This window comes from Mesoplodon mirus, assembly GCF_964341445.2.
Source record: "Mesoplodon mirus genome assembly, chromosome: 19".
In the NCBI taxonomy this organism is placed as follows: Eukaryota; Metazoa; Chordata; class Mammalia; order Artiodactyla; family Ziphiidae; genus Mesoplodon; species Mesoplodon mirus.
The window spans coordinates 12,191,061-12,211,229 of NC_138995.1; the positions used below are offsets into that span (position 1 = coordinate 12,191,061).

Here is a 20,169-nt window from a genome sequence, read left to right on the forward strand (position 1 = left end):
CAAGTAACTGACTGCGTCTAACAATGTCCTCTCTGTATAACCATGTATTTATGTATGTGAATCAACATGTAGTTATTACTGTTTTCAGTCCCTGAATTAGTATACACATCAGAGTTTAACTTCTCAGAAGCCAGAGCACTTGATACACTTCCACAGGTGGTAGATCTGGTGATGCTGCAAAGCAGATTGCAAGATAAACACATTTTTAAACCACTTTATTGAGGTATGATTGACATACAAAAAGCTGTACGTATTTAATGCACATGACTTGATAAGCTTGGAGATAAGTATACACCCATGAAACCATCACCACAATCTATGCCATAAACCTATCCATCACCTCCAAAAGTTTCCTCACACCCTCCTTACTTATCATTTTTTGGGGGGATAAGAACATTTAACCTAAGATCTATCTTCTTACCAAATTTTTAAGTATATAATACAGTGTTGTTAACTATAGGCACTATGTTATACAGTAGATATCTAGGACTTATTCATCTTGTATAACTGAAACTTTGTACCCTTTGACTAATACCTCCCCATTTTCCCCAACCCCAGTCCCTAGCAACCACAGTTCCAACTCACTGCTTCTATGGTTTACTTTCCTCTTGTAAGTGGTATCATGCAGTATTTTTCCTGCTGTCTGGCTTATTTCACTTAGCATAATGCCCTCCAGGTTCATCCATATTGTCACAAATGGCAGGATTTCCTTCTTTTTTAAGCTTGAATAACATTTCATTTTATGTGTTTGCCATATTTTCTTTAGCCATACATCTTTTGATGGCATTTAGGTTGCTTCCATGTCTTGGCTATCGTGAACAATGCTACAGTGAACATAAGAGTAAAGATCTCTATTTGAAATACTGATTTAATTTCCTTTTAACATATACCCAGAATGGTATTGCTGGATCATAGGGTAGTTCTACTTTATTTTGAGAAACTGCATACTGTTTTCCACAGTGGCTGCACCAATTTACATTCCCAGCAGTAGTGCACAAAGGTTCCCTCTTCTTCTCATTCTCCCAACACGTATCTTTTGTTTTTTGGTTTGTTTGTTGTTTTTCTTTATTTTAATATTTCTTAAAATATTTATTTATTTACTTGGCAGCATCGGGTCTTAGTTGGGCACACGGGATTTTCATTGCCATGTGCAGGATCTTCCTTCTGGCATGTGGGATCTTTAGTTGTGGCATGCAAAATCTTTAGTTGCAGCATGTGGGATCTTTTTTAGTTGCGGCATGCGAACTCTTAATTGTGACATGTGGGACCTAATTCCCTGACCAGGGATTGAACCCTGGGCCCCTGTGTTGGGAGCACAGTCTTAGCCACTGGACCACCAGGGAAGTCCCCTGTCTTTTTTATTTTATTTTATTTTTTTATTTTTTTAGTTAAGAGATTTTATTCTAATAGCTGTAATTACAGTGCTTGTTTGTCGAAATGAAAACTGAAAACAAGTATACAAAACACTTGATTCTAACTGTTTTGAAAGCAGTAAGAGGTTCCACAACACCAAATAAACCAGTTCTGAGGTTTTCCCCAAGATAAAGTTTAACAGCTCCAGCTTCTTCAGTGTTTATCAAAATACAAAAGAAAAAAGTGGAGGTTATCATTTTTCGATGGCAAATCTGACCGTTGCAGCCTGAGGGAGTGAAAGCACACGTAGACAGGGGCTCCGAAGGGCTGGGGCTCAGGATGACCACCCGCGCTCCTGCTGGTGAGACCCCAGAGAGCCCGGAGCAGGCAAGCAAGGGGACTGCAGGGCTCCCGCTCAAACCAGGGCGTTCCAACCGAAGTGCCCATGCTGACCCAGGAAAAGGCTGGGGTTCCTCCAAGGGGTCTGAGAGCGGCGGCTGCAGCCTCCAGCCCATCTCCTGGACGGCCATGTAAGCACAGGTGCAAGCACAAACGCTATGGGGTGTGGGATGACCCAAGACAGAGCAAATCACATGGACCCTATTGTGACCATGCAGAATGGATCATGGCTGGTTCTGCCCCGTTTCATGTTCCCAATGGGAAACAGACCACTGGTGGACTGGACTCAGGTCATTACTGCAGAACCTACACTAAGCACATTTCTCCCTTTTGTGTGTTCAAGTGTTCTCCTTATCTTGTACTTGTAACTTTTTTTTTTTTTTTTTTTTGCGGTATGCGGGCCTCTCACTGTTGTGGCCTCTCCCGTTGCGGAGCACAGGCTCCGGACGCGCAGGCCCAGCAGCCATGGCTCACGGGCCCAGCTGCTCCGCAGCATGTGGGATCTTCGTGGACTGGGGCACGAACCCGTGTACCCTGCATGGGCAGGCGGACTCTCATCTACTGCGCCACCAGCGAAGCCCTACTTGTAACTTTTTTTTAAATGCAATGAGTTTGGGTTAAAAACCAACCACCAAAATGGATCTCAACACAGATCTAAAGCCCAGAGGAGGAGCATCGGGCTTGTCTGACACAGCGACTCCTGGATGACCCGTGTGCCTAAAATCCCTTCTCAGTACTAAACAATGGGTTGGTTTTCTTTTTATAATAAAAAAAAAGCTGAGTAATATTGCATAGGAGTACCAGAAACTGCCTCATTGGAAACAAAAACTATTTACATTAAATAAAAACCCAGGTGCAGGCTGCGTCTGCACATTTACAGCATGGTGAAGCACACTGTGACCGACCATGGAGGCAGCTTCTGGCACTCACCCCCCAGGGGCATGTTTGCCACATGAGAGTAAAGCGAGGGCAGAAGAAGGGAGTGGAGGGGAGGAGAGAGGAGTACAGCTCACTTCTGGTTCCGGAGCTGATTGGACAGCCAGTCCAGTCCCTCATAGAGCCCGTCCCCGCTGGTGGCACAGGTGGCCTGAATGTACCAGTTCCTGTGGCACAAAGAGTGCAGACCCAGCTTGTCTGTGATCTCAGCTGCATTCATGGCATCGGGGAGGTCCCGTTTGTTAGCAAACTCTGAGCAGAACGGCATCCCTGAGTGCGTCTTCTGCCAGCATCCTCATAAGCTCCTCTCGGGCCTCATTCACACGCTCTCTGTCCTTGCTGTCAACCATGAAGATGAGACCTTGTGTGTTCTGGAAGTAGTGGTGCCACAGAGGCTGGATCTTGTCCTGGCCGCCCATGTCCCACACAGTGAAGCTGATGTTCTTATATTCCACGGTTTCCACGCTGAAGCCTAGAGTGGGAATGGTGGTCACAATTTCACCCAGCTTCAGTTTGTACAGGGTGGTGGTCTTTCCCACAGCATCTAGGCCCACCATGAGAACGCACATTTCTTTTTTGCCAGAAAGGCCCTTGAAGAGGTTTGCAAAAATATGCCCCATGCTGTAGACCCGTGGGAGCAACACTGGCCAGAGAAACCCTCGGCGGCCGGCGCAGCTGCTACCCTGAGGCAGGCGCTGGTTTCGCTCCCACAAGATGGCGGCCCCCCTGTTTTTTTTAAATTATAGCCATCCTGACAGGTGTGAGGTGATATCTTATTGTGGTTTTGATTTGCATTTCCCTGATTACTGGTGATGTTGAGCACCTTTTCATATACCATTTGGCTATTTGTATGTCTTCCTTCAAAACTGATGCATTTCAATGCAACTTTAGAAAATAACGATTTGAAGATGGATTATAGATGTGTAAATATACAAATCTCAAGCAATAGCAATATCAAACATTTGTCAATATTAAACATAATTTAAACCTAGCTAATTTAGCTCTAAAATGCTTTACTGAAAGATGCAGAAAGAATAGATGTGGCACAGGTACAAGACAAATGAGAAAAGTACAGTCTCAGGAAAAAATAGAGAATATAAAGCTCCGCTCTTAAAATCCTTCTTTCCAATTACTTAAAGCATAAAGTAAAACACCATAATACTTCAAAAACTTTGGCCAAATCTGGACCAAATCAAATTTCTCCCCTTTCTCTCTTTGCATTTGCTTCTCCATCCCTTATACTCAGTGTCTCCTTGTGAATGGAGAGGAACTTCCCCCTACATCTCAGAACCTGAAACAGCCAAATCTATTACTACAATCACCTAAAACCTTTTTTTTTACCTGAGAGGGTTTGCAAATGGGTCACACAATCACTGTGTCACACCCAAATCCAAAAGCCCTATGAAATCTCCTCCCATCTCAATATGACTAGGACTCTACATTTTTCAAGGCAAGTTCATCTATTATCTTTACCATCACTAGCAGTGAGTTTATTATTAAGTCCACTTTATTTGTGAGAAATCTGATGTTGATAGAGTTTATTTCTTGCAGCTTTATGAGGTATACAAAAAATTCACGTATTTAATATGTACAATTAGATGCTGAGAGAGTGCAAATTTCTTACTTGTGTCAAGATAGGACTTAAGAAAGTCCTTCAGGGGCTTCCCTGGTGGCGCAGTGGTTGAGAGTCCGCCTGCCGATGCAGGGGACACGGGTTCGTGCCCCGGTCCGGGAAGATCCCACATGCCGCGGAGCGGCTGGGCCCGTGAGCCATGGCCGCTGAGCCTGCGCGTCCGGAGCCTGTGCTCCGCAACAGGAGAGGCCACAACAGTGAGAGGCCCGCATACCGCAAAAAAAAACAAACAAAAAAAGAAAGTCCTTCAGCCCATTTCTATGTGGGATAATCAGATCCCAGGAGTGATAAAAAGCAATCTCTGATTCCGTACAGCCTGCTGTATGTTCCCAGAAGGGTGCTAGGACTGAAATGCACCCAAAGTGATAAAAGATGGACATAACATCCCGAGGACAACCAACAGGGTTAACTTAAGTTTTTCCTGATTCCCCAGAGCAGCAGGTAAACACATAACACAGACTTAGAACGACAGGTGCTTCTCTGTATAGTCACAGGAACATAAAGGCCAGAGGGGCAGACTGGCCTTCTTCTCGGACCCAGGTTGAGCTTCCTGAAAAAACCTGCCTGCCTATGGAGCGCCTCTCCACATACAAGCTGTGTCATTGTCTAAGGCTGTGGAAACTGCCCCTCCAAAGGGAAGAATACTCCTGAGTCTCCAACTCGGTATAGCCATCACCATGCTGTTAAATCCTTTATCCTTTACCTACTTTAAAGGGATTTGTGTCTCTTGATATCTCACTATCAATCACTTTCTCCCTTGTGAGAAACATGAAAAGAATCACAAAATAAATAAATAGATTTGGTAGTTCAGAAATTCCAATTACATGCCCAGTACCCTTCTACTTTCTGCTTAATATGTAAAGGAATCCTGTAATACAAACTTTACAAATCACAGAACTGATCCCAAAGTCTAAAATTATAAAATAATAAAGGCTTTACTAGTGGGAAGCAGCCACATAGGACAAGGAGATCAGCTCGGTGCTTTGTGTCCACCTAGCGGGATGGGATAGGGAGGGTGGGAGGGACACACAAGAGGGAGGAGATATGCGGATATATGTTTATGTATAGCCAATTCACTTTCTTATACAGCAGAAACTAACACACCATTGTAAAGCAATTATACTCCAATAAAGACGTTAAAAAAAAAAACCCTATCAGTGAGTGTCAAGTGACAATTAAGCTGCATCTGTTGGCAGGCTTTATAGTGGCAAGTGAGTTGATGTACTTCAAGAGTACAGCTGCAGCTGGTGGCAGGCTCTAAGTCAGAACCCGACACGTATTTTAGTCCATGCGTAGCCCGCCCATTACTTTATTTACCACCTCGTCCGCGCCTCTTTCCCACACTGTGCACTTGTCTCAGTCAGTTTTGGTGAGCCCACAGGCTAACCCTCGCCAAAATGAATAAAAAACAAATGTCTCTGGAGAGCTTCTTTGAAAAGGGGGAAAGACCCAATGATGAGAGAGCAGAAGACTCTAAGAGTGCCCACAAAAAGAAAGCTGCATTTACAAGAAAATACCAAAAGTCCTACTTAAATTCATTGCAACAGGTGATTCACATTATCCAAGCCCACTTTGTATAATATGTGGCTACCGGCTATCCAACAAAGCCATGAAACCTTCAAAACTGCTCACCTATCTCAGCTTTCAAAAGAGTTTGAGGGCTTCCCTGGTGGCGCAGTGGTTGAGAGTCCACCTGCCGATGCAGGGGACACGGGTTCGTGCCCCTGTCCGGGAGGGTACCACATGCCGCGGAGCAGCTGGGCCCATGAGCCATGGCCGCTGAGCCTGCGCGTCCGGAGCCTGTGCTCTGCAATGGGAGAGGCCACAACAGTGAGAGGCCCGCATACTGCAAAAAAAAAAAAAAAAAGAGTTTGAGCATTACTTCCCAACCACAAAAGACCCCTGAACAGGTAAGGAATGGATCCATGACCCATTTGTGAATAAGCCAGGTGAATCGATTTTGTCTGTGCTAGAAGAGGATCAACTGCTTGAGATCACAAATGACGGTGGCTTTAAAAGTATGTTTGAGGGCTTCCCTGGTGGCGCAGTGGTTGAGAGTCCGCCTGCCGATGCAGGGGACACGGGTTCGTGCCCCAGTCCGGGAGGGTCCCACATGCCGCGGAGCGGCTGGGCCCGTGAGCCATGGCCGCTGAGCCTGCGCTTCCGGAGCCTGTGCTCCACAACGGGAGAGGCCACAACAGTGAGAGGCCCGCGTACCACAAAAAAAAAAAAAAAAAAAGTATGTTTGAGACAACTTCAAATCTCCATACATTCTGGATTAAAGTCAAGGCAGAGTATCCTGAGATTGCCACAAAAGCAATGAAAAGCCTGCTTCCATTTCCAACGTCCTATCCTTGTGAAGCAGGGTTTTCTGCAGTGACAGCGACCAAAATGAGATCACGGAGTAGACTGGACATAAGCAACACACGTCAGGTATCACTGTCTCCCATCGCCCCCAGATGGGACCATCTAGTAGCAGGAAAACAAGCTCAGGGCTCCCACTGATTCTGCATTATGGTGAACTGTATAATTATTTCATTATATATTACAATGTAATAATAATAGAAATAAAGTGCACAATAAATGTAAAAAAAGAAAAGAATAAAAGCTTTAAAGTTATTGAGGGAGTTCTGTTTCTGATTAGGATGTAGAACAGTGCAAAAGACCATCGTCTCCATGGTAACAACAAGAAAAACAAAATTACTTTTCTATAAAGCTATCAAAGAGCCGTGACAAAAAAGCAAAGAAGCATTAATGAACTATGATCCAGAGAGAGACAAGCAAAGAGCCGCAGATGCTTCCACACTTAGCAGCAAATTCCAATCTGACTTTGCAAATTCCAAGCAAACTTGCCAGAGATGGAAGGGAGAGGGATTAGGAGAAACCAGCAGGTTTTAACAGTGAGGACAGGCAAAAGACAGAATCTATGATAGCTCAAATACAAAAAGAACTGTCCAGGCCAACATATCTCCAACCTACCACCCGCTAGGAATTTTTCTGAGAAAGTAGCAGAAATAATTATGAGGACAGGGCTAGCTAAAAGACAGAAAAAATTTTGGCCATTTCATGGTGCTCAGATCCCAGGACCCTGTAAAAGTTGAATCCGTAAGTAAATCATAAGCAACTAAGCTAAAAACCAAACCCTTTCAAGTTCAAACTTGGGAAAATCAAAAGGATTAATTTGTCCCTTAGTTGTAGCAAGAGTAGTAAAGAACATTGGGGGTTTCCCTATCTTGGCTATTGTAAATAATGCTGTGATTAACATAGGAGTGCACATATCTTATCAAATAGGAGTTTTCATATTCTTTGGATAAATATTCAGAAGTGCTGGATCAATGATACTTCTATCCTTAATTTTTTGAGGACTCTCCATACTGTTTTCCATAGTGGCTACACCAACTTACATTCCCACCAACAGTGTAGGAGGGTTTCCTTTTTTCCACAACCTCTCCAACACTTGTCATTTCTTTCCTTTTTGATGATAGCCATTCTAAGAGGCATGAGGTGATATCTCATTGTGGTTTTGATTTGCATTTCCTTTATAATTAGTGATGTTGAACATCTTTTCATGTGCCTGTTGGCCATCTGCACGTTTTCTTTGGAAAAGTGTTTGTTCAGCTCCTCTGCCCACTTTTTAATTGGATTGTTTGGTTTTTTGTCATCGTGTTGTATGAGTTCTTTACATATTTTGGAATATTAACCCTTTATCTGAGATATGATTTGCAAATATATTCTCCCATTCAGTAGGTTGTCTTTTCACCTTGTCAATGGTTTCCTTTGCTGTGCAGAAGCTTTTTCATTTGATTAGGTCTCACGTGTTTATTTTTGATTTTGTTTCCCTTGACTGAGGAGACATGCAAAAAACATATTGCTAAGACCCATGTCAAAGAGCGTACTGCCTATGTTTTCTTCTAGGAGCTTTATGGTAAGCATACAACCTAAGTGTCTATCAATGAATGAATGGATAAAGAAGATGTGATACACATATATACAATGGAATACTCCTCAGCCATAAAAAAAAAAAAAGATGAGATTTTGCCATTTGTGACAACATGGCTGGACCTTAAAGGTATTATGTTAAGTGAAATAAGTCAGATGGAGAAAGACAAATATAATATGATTTCACTCATATGTGAGCTATAAAAAAATTAAAGTTTTTGATTAATTTTTATTGGAGTATAGTTGATTTACAATGTTGTGTTAGTTTCTGCTGTACAGCAAAGTGAATCAGTTATACATATATATATATATATATATATATATATATATATATACACTCTTTTTTAGATTCTTTTCCCATATAGGTCATTACAGAGTATTGAATAGAGTTCCCTGTGCTATACAGTAGGTTCTTATTAGTTATCTATTTTTTATATAGTAGTGTGTGTATGTCAATCCCAATTCCCAATTTATCCCTCCCCCTTTTCCCCCTTGGTAACCATAAGTTTGTTGTCTCCATCTGTGACTCTATTTCTGTTTTGTAAATAAGTTCATTTGTACTGTTTTTTTAGATTCCACATATAAGTAATATCATATGATATTTGTCTTTCTCTGTCTCACTTCACTCAGTATGAAAATCTCTATGTCCATCCATGTAGCTGCAAATAAAAATAAATGAACAAACCAAACTAAACCAACAAACCAAAAAATAACAACCACACAGAGTTGTAGTTACCAGAGGGGAAGGGTGGGGTGGGTGAAATGGGTGAAGGGAATCAACAGATGGATGGATTTTTGGTGGTGAGCACACTATAGTGTACACAAAAGTACTGGAGTCAGACAAGTACAACAGTAAGACAAGAAAAAGAAATAAAAGGTATTTAAATTGGAAGGGGGGACTTCCCTGGTGGTCCAGTGGATGGGACACCATGCTCCCAGTGCAGCGGGCCCAGGTTCTATCCCTGGTCAGGGAGCTGGATCCCACATGCACGCCACAAGTAGGAAATCCACATGCCACAACTAAGAAGTCCACATGCCACAACTAAAGATCCCGCATGCTGCAACTAAGAAGTCCACGTGCTGCAACGAAGATTCTGTGTGCTGCAACAGAGACGTGGCGCAGCCAATAAATAAATAAATATTTTTAAATAAATAAATAAATAAATTGGAAGGGAAGAGGTAAAATTGTCATTATATGCAGACGACATGATACTATATATAGAAAACACCAAAGACTCCACACAAAAACTACTAGAACTGATAAACAAATTCAGCAAGGTAGCAGGATACAAGATTAACATTCAGAAATCAGTTGCATTTCTTTATGCTAACAATAAAATATCAGAAAGGGAATGTAAAGAAAATACCTTTTAAAATCACACCCCCAAAAATAGAATACTTAGGAATAAACCTGACCAATGAGGTGAAAGACTTATTTGCCAAGAACTATAAAACATTAATAAAGGAAACTGAAGATGACTAAAAGAAATGGAAAGATATCCCATGCTCTTGGATTTGAAGAATTAATATTGTTCAAATGGCCACACTACCCAAAGCAATCTACAGATTTAATGTAATCCCTATCAAATTACCCATGACATTTTTCACAGAACTAGAACAAATAATCTTAAAATTTATATGGAACCATAAAAGACCCAGAATTGCCAAAGCAATCCTGAGGAAAAAAGAACAAAGCAGGAGGCATAACTCTCCCAGACTTCAGATAATACTACAAAGCTACAGTAATCAAAACAGCATGGTATTGGCACAAAAACAGACATATGGATCAATGGAACAGAATAGAGAGCCCAGAAATAAACCCACACACCTATGGTCAATTAATCTTCAACAAAGGAGGCAAGAATATACAATGGGAAAAAGTCTCTTCAGCAAGTAGTGTCAGGAAAGTTGGACAGCCTCATGTAAACCAATGAAGTTAGAACACACCATCTCACCATACACAAAAATAAATTCAAAATGGCTTAAAGACTTAAACATAAGACCTGACACCATAAAACTCCTAGAAGAGATCATAGGCAAAACATTCTCTGACATAAATCATACCAATTGTTTCTTAGGTCAGTCTCCCAAGGCAATAGATATAAAAACAAAAATAAACAAATGGGACCTAACCAAACTTACAAGCTTTCACCCAGCAAAGGAAACCATAAACAAAACGAAAAGACAACCAACTGAAGGGGAGAAAATATTTGCAAATGATGCGACCAAAAAGGGCTTAATTTCCAAAATATACAAACAGCTCATACAACTCAGCAACAGCAAAGCAAAAAACCCAATCAAAAAATGGGCAGAAGACCTAAATAGATATTTCTCCAAAGAAGAAATACAAATGGCCAATAGGCACATGAACAGATGCTCAACATTATTAAAGAAATGCAAATCAAAACTACAATGAGGTACCACCTCATACCAGTCAGAATAGCCATCATTAAAAACTCTACAAATAACAAATGCTGCAGAGGATATGGAGAAAAGGGAACCATCCTACACTGTTGGTGGGAATGTAAGTTGGTGCAGCCACTATGAAAAACAGTATGAAGATTCCTCAGAAAACTAAAAATAGAATTACCATATGATCCAGCAACTCCATTCCTGGGCATATATCCAGACAAAACTCTAATTCAAAAAGATACATGCACCCCTATGTTCATAGCAGCACTATTCACAATAGCTAAGAAATGGAAACAACCTAAATGTCCATCGACAGATGAATGGATAAAGAAGATGTGGTACATATTTACAATGGAATACTACTCAGCCATAAAAAAGAATGAAATAATGCCTTTTGCAGCAACATGGATACAACTAGAGATTATCATACTAAGTGAAGTAAGTCAGAAAGAGAAAGACATATGATATCTCTTATATGTGGAATCTAAAATATGACACAAATGAACCTATCGATGAAAGAGAAACAGACTCATGGACATAGAGAACAGACTTGTGGTTGCCAAGGGGGAAGGGGTTGGGGGAGGGATGGAGTGGGAGGTTAAACAACAAGGTCCTACTGTATAGCACAGAGAGCTATATTCAATGTCTTATGATAAACCATAATGGAAAAGAATATTAAAAAAAGAATATATATATATATATATATGTATAACTGAATCACTTTGCTGTACAGCAGAAATTAACACTATATTGTAAATCAACTATACTTCAATAAAAAAATTAAATTAAATTAAAAATTTGGGGTGGTGAGCACACTATAATGTATACAGAAGTAGAAATATAATGTTGTACACGTGAAACATAATGTTATAATATATACAATGTTATACATATAAATTTATATAATGTTACTACAATAAAATTTTTAATTAAAATTAATTAATTAATAATAAATAAAGTAAGTTGGTGGTTGAGCTGAAGGACAAAGTGAGATCTCCCAAATTATAATTGAATCAGCTATAAACTAAAACTAACTGCAATTGTAATCCAGCTCTGACCCAGATTGAAGTAAGTGGAATCTAAAAGAATAGACCTGGTATTGCCTGCCTGGTTGAAGGAAGTTCTTGCACTCTCTGAGAATAGAGAAAAGAAGAAAAATCATCATATTTCACTTATGACTGTTCTTTAATGACCGGTATACAATAAAACTTTATAAGACATGTAAAGAAGCAGGTGAATTGACCCATAATCAAGAGAAGGAAATTCAATAAAGAAAGACTTACTGGGACTTCCCTGGTGGCACAGTGGTTAAGACTCCACACTCTCAATGCAGGGGACCCAGGTTCAATCCCTGGTCAGGGAACTAGATACCACATGCATGCCGCAACTAAGAGTTTGTATGCCACAACTAAGGAGCCCACATGCCACAACTAAGGAGCCCACCTGCCGCAACTAAGACCTGGCACGACCAAATAAAAATACATAAATAATTTTTTTAAAGACTTACTAATGACTCTAAAATCTACAAAGACTTTAAAACAAGTGTTATAAATATGTTAAATAATTGAAAGAAAAAGATAAATTGAATGAGTTTAGAGATAGTGGATTTTATGAGGGATCTGTAAACTTAAAGTAAATAAAATTCAAATTATCGAGCTAAAAAAAACAATTGTTTTAATAATTGAATACTGCTGGAGGCTGCAATCCCTCTCTGCCTGGGCCTCTCCACACTGCTGCATGCACTTTTGCACAGTATGGTCGTCATATTCCAAGAGTAAGTGCCCCAAGAAACAGGCAGTAGAAGCTTCCAGTTTCTATTGTCAGCAAGCACAAAACCCAGATTCAAGGATGGAGACACAGACCTCACTTCTCAGTGGGAGGAATGGGGGCCATTATTGAACCCACCACAACAAGAGAATGGATAAACAAACCACGGTCTACTGATGTGAAGTATTTCTACTCAGCAATTAAAAAAGGATGGACTGGGCCTCCCTGGTGGCGCAGTGGTTGGGGGTCCGCCTGCCGATGCAGGGGATACGGGTTCGTGCCCCGGTCTGGGAGGATCCCATATGCCGCGGAGCGGCTGGGCCCGTGAGCCATGGCTGCTGGGCCTGTGCGTCCGGAGCCTGTGCTCCGCAACGGGAGAGGCCACAGCAGTGAGAGGCCCGCGTACAGCAAAAAAAAAAAAAAAAAAAAAAAAGGATGGACTATTAATTCACACAACGTGGATGTATTTCAAAAACATTATGTTTAGTGAAAGAATCCAGACTCATAAGGAATAAATACCAAATCATTCCATTTACATAAAGTTCAAAAACAATCAAAACTAACTTATAATGAGAGATATCAGAAGAGTACTTGCCTCTTGGGGAGCAATGGACTGAAACAGGGCACTCAGAACCTTTGAAGGTGATGAAATATTCTGTATCTTTATTCCCACGTTGGCTTCATAGGTTTATAGGGGTGTCAAAGCTCACTGAACTGTACACTTAAGACCTTTGCATTTTACTGTATATAAATTAGACTGAAATAGAGCTGTTCAAAACGCAAATAAAAAATTATTGAATGGACGTATATACACTACTAAACGTAAAATAGATAGCTAGTGGGAAGCAGCCACATAGTACAGGGAGATCAGCTCGGTGCTTTGTGACCACCTAGAGGGGTGGGATAGGGAAGGTGGGAAGGAGGGAGATGCAAGAGGGAAGAGATATGAGGACATATGTATACGTATAACTGATTCACTTCATTATAAAGCAGAAACTAACACACCATTGTGTGTTAGTTTATAAAGCAATTATAAAGCAATTATACTCCAATAAAGATGTTAAAAAAAAAAGAAATTTTCATGGCAAAAAAAAAATTATTGAAACACAAGCACTTATGTGGTTCTGGATTGGATAGTGATTTCTACAAACCAGCTATAAAAATATAACTGGGACACTTGGAAATAGTTTATCATGTTTCAGATATTAGGTGAGATAAAATTTACTCATCTGTAGAGACCAAGATAGTCAACTGAAAAAAGCATATCATAAAACAATGTGTACAGTATGATCACTATGGTTAAAAATATAATATTATAGAGGTTTATTAGGGAAGTGAAAATGCCCTCTATCATACTGTCATGGTGGATACGTCATTATACACTTGTCTAGACACATAGAATGTACAACACCCAGAACGAACTCTAATGTAAACTATGGACTTTGGTTGATAATGATGTGTCAATATAGGTTCAGCAGTTGTAACATATGTACACACTCTGGTGGGGGATCTTGATAGTGAGGTAGGCTATGCCTGTGTTGGGAGAGGGGGCATATGGGAAGTCTCTATATCTTAATTTTCTGTGACCCTAAAACTGCTCAAAAATGTCTTAAAAATATAGATAGACACATAATATTACTCCCATATATTCTTAAGGAAAATGTAGGTGGAGTGTTACTAGAGTGTTACTGTGGTAATCTCTGTGCCGTGGGAATGTATGTTTTTATTTTATATTTTTGTTTGCATGGCATTTCTTATAGAAGTACTGCTTCTATAATAATAAAGGTTTACATAATTAACTTGTATTTTGTTTGTGAAAACAGTGTTGAAAATTCTTTTCTAAAAATCTGTTCCCAAAATACGCCATTTTTACCTAGTATTATTTCAATTAGACTGTAGTATGTGCAGTATTTAGTATAAGATTGAATAAAGCATAACAGGTAACTTTTATGAAACCCTTAATATATGCCAATCACCGTGGTTTTCTCTTGCATTTAAACCTTGCAACAGCCGTGTAAGAAAGGTGCTATTACTTTTCCCATTTGCAGATGAGGAGCCTGAGGTCCAACACAGTCACCAAACTAAGAGAAGTCAGAGTCCCCCCCTTGTCATCACTCCTATGCGATCAGTCGCAGTGTCCATGCTACACGTGCATAATCTCCTTCATTCTCAAAGCACTATTTTGAGATTGCAATGGCTCATCTGGTGAAACCAAGGATCCTAAGAAGTGGAATAGCTTGCCCGAGGTCACAAGCCAGCCACTGGCATAGCCAGTGATATGAAAGCAGGTGTGTCTGCTATTGACCAGCAACTGCTACACTGAATCGCTGGCTTTATCAGCAGGACACAGTGTTTTCATACAAGCCCTAGCAGAAACTATGACGCCATGCTTCCACTGCACAACTTGTAAAATGCCCAGAGAAGAGATTTTTTTTTTTTTTTTTTTTTTTTTTTTTTGTGGTACGCGGGCCTCTCACTGTTGTGGCCTCTCCCGTTGCGGAGCACAGGCTCCAGACGCGCAGGCTCAGCGGCCATGGCTCACGGGCCCAGCCGCTCCGTGGCACGTGGGATCTTCCCGGACCGGGGCACGAACCCGTGTCCCATGCATCGGCAGGTGGACTCTCAACCACTGCACCACCACCAGGGAAGCCCAGAGAAGAGATACTTATGAATGGTTGTTGGAAGAGAATGCGTCCATCCATTTCTTTATAATCTAGAGCTAAAGCCTGATCATCAGAACATTGCATGTTCAGAATATATTACCCTGGCCTGCTGCAAGATCGCTTTCCCTGAGTTCTAAGTTCTGTCCTCAGCACCTACTGAGGGATGAGTCAAAAAAACATTCCACAGATCCCACAAACGTGTTTGCAACAAAGAAGTCATAAGTGAACATCTTTACCTTGTCTCTCTTACTCTCCTGTTGGTAAGGCGAAGCTCCCAATGAGAACTATCCTTTAAAATTAGGTACTGGGTGAAACTTTACATTCCTTGAGAATTTTCCTTAGCATTTATTTTATTTTTTTATTTTAAAAACACTCAAATAGTGCTTACCTTGTGCCAGCCACTGTTCTAAATGCTTTACTAATACTGGCACATTTGATTTAATCCTCATAACATGCCTATATAACGAAGTTACTTCTATCATTCTTATTAAACTTATGAAGAAATGGAGGCACAGGGTGATTATTTAATTTGCCTAAGGTCATACGGTTAATAAGCACTTTTTTTCCCTTACTTACAATTTGAAAACAAATGTGTTTTCTTTCTCACTGGGCTTGCTAGGAGGTTTGGAAGAGAATTTTTACCGAACCCTAGAATTTTTGTAGGATTCTTTACCTGTAAACATGCACTTTGTTTTCCTTTGAAGTTCCAATACTGCATTGTATGTTGCATTTTCTTTGTTCCTGGATGGATAGATACAGGAATAAAAATAAGGGTGGAGCCAAAGACTGAGATCTAGATAAAACTACAGTTATGTGTGCAATTCCTATATGCTAAGACAAGTACTTTGTAACATTAAGTCAAGGGGAAAGAATCATTTCTGTATTTGATTAAAGGTTTAATATAAGTTCAAGTTAAATTCTGAAACAAAGATATAAAGGTAATTCAAATAAGAGACTAAATATGTTTAGGCAAAAGGGAGGAGAATGGTCATTTTTAATATAATTTTTAACAAATAATGGTAATTTTTTTTTTTTTTTTTTTTTTTTTTTGCTGTACGCGGGCCTCTCACTGCTGTGGCCTCTCCCGTTGCGGAGCACAGGCTCCGGACACACAGGCTCCGCGGCCATGGCTCGCGGGCCCAGCCGCTCCGCGGCATGTGGGATCTTCCGGGATCGGGGCACGAACCCGTGTCCCCTGCATCGGCAGGCGGACTCTCAACCACTGCGCCACCAGGGAAGCCCTAATGGTAATTTTTTAATGCACAAATTCAATGAGTTCAGAAGAAAAGGTAAAAGTGTATACAGGAGTTTGTCATACTGCCCAGAGCTTATCATTTTTTAAAGCAATTTTTCTTGTACAGGGTCCAGAAAAGTAATAAATTTAATGAGGCACAGGAAAGCAATCAGGAGTCCGGGTATAAAGACCACATACTAGAACACAGTGACACTACGAAATACCTGCTCTTGTCTTTTGTTGCAAATAAGAACCTTCAGCAACAACAGATTTTCATTTGTAATCATTCACAGCCAATTCCAATTTAGTGCAGACGTGAGTTTAGCTCTGCAGCTGAACCAAAGCTCCTTCACATGGGGAAGTATTTTTCAATTTTGTCTTTATGATATTCCTTTGTCAGAAAAGGGATGAGAAGAACTGTTCCCATGGGCAGTGGAAGGCATCTGTGAAAAGAAACACCCGTTTATTTGGATACTATTTCTTTATCAAGTTACTTATTCACTGATCATCCCTCTAGGAAACATACTAAAGATATTGCCAATATTATTACATCAGTATAGGAGTTGAGAAACCAGTTGAACATTTGTCTGACCAAAAGTATTACATTTTCCAGGCAACAATCTCACCTGTGTATGGGAAGTGGTGAGAGTCTGCTTCCAGGGATACCTATGTGTTTTAGCCTGCTCAGGCTGCATTAACAAATACCACAGGCTTGGTGGCTTCAACAAAGCAGTTTTTCTCACAGTTCTGGAGGCTGGAAGTCTGAGATCGAGGTGTCAGCAGGGTTGATTTCTTCTGAGGCCCCTCTCCTTGGCTTGTAGATGGCCACCTTCTCCCTGTGTCCTCACGTGCTCTTCCCTCTATATGTGCCTGTGTCCTAATTTCTGCTTCTTATATTGGGTTAGGACCCACCCTAATGACCTCATTTTAACTTAATTGCCTCTTTTAAAACCCCATCTCCAAATACAGTCACATTCTTAGGTACGGTTAAGACTTCAACATGTGAATTTTAGGAGATCTAATTCAGCTCATAAGACAATGTGGACACGCATGCTTCCTCATCTCTCTACCATGTTCTAAACAGACTAGGTATTTTGCGGCAGAGACATCAATCACAGCAGCCCCATTTCTCAGAAGCCACATGCGTAACTTAAAAAGCTGATGATTTTCTGCCAAAAGCCAGAAGACTTAAGATTCTGACCATAAAATAAAGAGCTCAGTTTTTTAAACTCATATGTGACATAAATATGAATTGAGAAAATATCCCAAATTAGAAAATCAGAATAATAGGAATAAAAGTGACATTTTAATTTCTGAGGCCCCGGCGGGGCATTAAGAGAGCACTCAAAGGAAAACAGACCAGGAGTTGAGAGGTGAAAAAAGGGAGCCACTACTCCTTCAGAAAACTTAAATTGGGTTCTCTCTCTGTTTTAACACAAAACTTCCCATTACAACACCCTCGTCAAATTAAAGAATCAAAATAAAATTGGAAAGGGCAGATTACACCTCAATAAATGCAGCCTTCCTAACAGCCAAAGAAGATGCTGGCGATAGTGTCGATGTTGTCTATAAATAAAACAAAAGGACCATGAGCCACAACGACTGAAGCCCGCGCGCCTAGAGCCCGTGCTCCACAACAAGAGAAGCTACCACAATGAGAAGCCTGCGCACCGCAACGAAGAGTAGCCCCCGCTGGACGCAACTAGAGAAAGCCCATGCGCAGCAACAAAGACCCAACACAGCCAAAAATAAATTAATTTAAAAAAAATTTTTTTAATTAAAAATTTTTAAAAAAAGGAGGCTCACCAGCCTCCCTATCGTCACTGCGTACTCTGAATATTCCAGGTCTCCTCACTGTTTGCACAGTTTGAGCCCAAACACCCCAGCCTCCTGAAAGATGAACCATTATTGCCTTTCACCAAAGCCAGATCTTTCTAAAGATATCCATAGCATGTTGGAGCTGAAGAGGATATTATACTCATCAAATCCAGTATCCTCCAGGTGGCCCATGTGATGCTAACAGCTTTCTCAGAAGAGGGTTTGTAGTCAAAAAGTTTGCAGAATGCAAACTTTATATTGTCTGTGGTTTGTTGTTCTTTTGACCCCACATACTTCTCAGAGCTTCGTGGTTGCTAAAATGTATACTTTTATAAATTTTATAATATTAATAGAATATATATTTAATATAATATATAATAAATATTATATATAAACTTTAATATTATAATATTAAATTTTATATGCATCATATAACATATGTAATATCTAATGTTATGATATATTACATATATTAGGTATTATATATATAAACTTTAATATTATAGTTTGAATACCCCATGGAGTATTCAGTTTTTTAAACAACTTTCCTGACCCCAGAAGCACTGTTACAAAGACAGTTCTTAGAGCACTTTGTGAAATGCAGATGTAGTCCAATTGCCTCGTTTAACAGATTAAGAAACAGAGACACAAGACTGATGCTACTTTCCCAGGGGCAATGCCAAGATCAGGATATAAATATCCTAATTCTCAGTGCCCTTTCTTCTATGCCACTGAACTTCTTCCTAATGAATACTGATCTCTGGACTTGGTCAGAAGGCCTGTGCAGATATCCATTCAGGAAATCTGAATCTTCAGGTTGGAATGTAACGTCTGACATAAATGATGTATTTAATCCTCATAAAATATATACCAAATACTATGTAAAATTTTGGATTTGGCCTATAATTGGGGTATTCAAATAAAGAAAAGAAGTCTGTCTTATCATGCGACTCTATTTGGTCACTTGTTAGCTATAGATTGGTCCAGACCACACAGAAGGAATGTGGCAGTGTATGAGCAACAGTCTAGAAAAAATTTTTGATTTGTTCATTTGGGAAAAAAAAAGAGAAAAGAAGTCTTATAAATTGAACATGTTTAAATTCTCACACTGACAAAATTCTTCCACAAATTAAAAGAGTCTGGTTAGTACAGATTATTATGAAGAGTAGCTCACAAAAGTGTGAGCGAGAACATGGACATAGAAAACACCAAATTCTCAGCCAGAATATCTGTCTCCTTGTTTTCTGACTACTTATGAAAAATGCAATTTCAACTTTATTTTTTTCTTGCCCTAAGAATAGGATTGCCAGCTAAATACAGGATGCCCCATTAAGTATGAATCTTAGATAAACAACAAATAGATTTTTAATATAAGTAGCTCTCAAATATTGCATAAGATATACCTACACTGTATTTTTATTTTCTAAATCTGGCAATTTTGCCCATGAAGGATACTCACACTTATTGAAAAGGCCTTCAGGAAAGCAACAGATTAAAATGTCAATAGAAAGTAAAAGTTGACAGTAAGGAAAAGCCAGAAAAGGCTGATTATCATTCAATAACTGAAGTTCGATTCTGAGATTTAAACTCAAGTATCAAAGATGAGAGATTAAGGGATACATTTATGCATTAAATTACATTTCCTACATTCCTGATTTGAGCCTCAGTGAAAACTAAAAAAGCCAACCTGTGTTTTATTTATTTTTTTAAATGTAATATAATTTACTTCAAAGTGGTTTTTTTTAAATAGATCTTTATTGGAGTATAATTGCTTCACAATGCTGTGTTAGTTTCTGTTGTACAACAAAGTGAATCAGTCATATGCATACATATATCCCCATATCCCCTCCCTCTTGAGCCTCCCACCCACACTCCCTATCTCACCCCTCTAGGTGGTCACAAAGCACCGAGCTGATCTCCCTGTGCTATGCGGCTGCTTCCCACTAGCTATCTATTTTACATTTGGCAGTGTATATATGTCGATGCTACTCTCACTTCACCCCAGCGTCCCCTTC

The 20,169-nt window shown here is 40.0% G+C and overlaps 1 long non-coding RNA gene and 1 pseudogene across 4 annotated transcripts in view; both read right to left on the reverse strand.

Moving 5' to 3' along the window:
• Nucleotides 1-367: 367 nt before the first annotated feature.
• LOC309794973 (ADP-ribosylation factor 1-like) lies at nucleotides 368-3,404 on the reverse strand (annotated as a pseudogene). Its single transcript has one exon. The product of its transcript is annotated as an ADP-ribosylation factor 1-like (transcript).
• A 9,618-nt stretch (nucleotides 3,405-13,022) lies between these two features.
• Nucleotides 13,023-20,169, reverse strand: part of LOC309795600 — a 97,053-nt gene continuing 89,906 nt past the window's right edge. For all 3 annotated transcript variants that reach the window (XR_014292282.1, XR_014292283.1, XR_014292284.1), the window contains 3 exons: nucleotides 16,561-16,779; nucleotides 15,776-15,843; nucleotides 13,023-13,207 (listed from right to left, as the gene is read on the reverse strand). This is a non-coding gene — a long non-coding RNA (uncharacterized lncRNA). The remainder of the gene's footprint in view (nucleotides 13,208-15,775; nucleotides 15,844-16,560; nucleotides 16,780-20,169) is intronic.